Source organism: Octodon degus, unplaced genomic scaffold, assembly GCF_000260255.1.
Source record: "Octodon degus isolate 3935 unplaced genomic scaffold, OctDeg1.0 scaffold00038, whole genome shotgun sequence".
Lineage (NCBI taxonomy): Eukaryota > Metazoa > Chordata > Mammalia > Rodentia > Octodontidae > Octodon > Octodon degus.
In genome coordinates, this window is record NW_004524614.1 from 37,869 (window position 1) to 38,585 (window position 717).

Here is a 717-nt window from a genome sequence, read left to right on the forward strand (position 1 = left end):
AAATAATATTCAAAAAATTAAAATTAAATTGTGAGTCCAAATAAGAGGCCAGAATGTAATGTATCATATGTACAATTCTGTGATCAACTCAGAGTACTTATACAATATTTGATTAGGTTAATATATACAAAAATATCAACTAAGAAAAACTTTTCATGATAGTAAAGAATTACTAAGAATAAACTGTAACAAAATACTGGAATGACAAATATATGATAGGCCCTTCTAACAGTTCGGGAATCGGATATCACACAAAGTTCTAGTATGTGGTGGATGTGGACAGTGTCCATGAAGCTTACTGGTGGCCAGGTATCACTTGTGGGCCTGAGCTACTGCTATTTCCTTGATATCACTCTGTAGACCCAGACAGAATCATGCCCCATAGGATGCAGGAGAAGTCCATTTGTAGAGTATGCTGATGGAAATATTTTGCTGCTCTATACAAAAGAATAATAGAAATACTGCTGTTGTATACCTCTTTTTCTCCTGTGGTTAATTGTTTGCCCTATTTGGTGGATTCTTCAACATGGAGTTGTGGTCATTTTGATTCCTCTCAAGAATATCTTTTACTAGTCTATGTAGGGTTGGCTTTGTTTTGTGAAATTCTTTAGTTGTTTTTCATCATAGAAGTATTTCACTTCTCCATTAAACTTGAGAGTTTTGCAAGGTATATCAGTCATTTTGTTTTCTTGCAAGACTTAAAGTACTTTGCTCCAT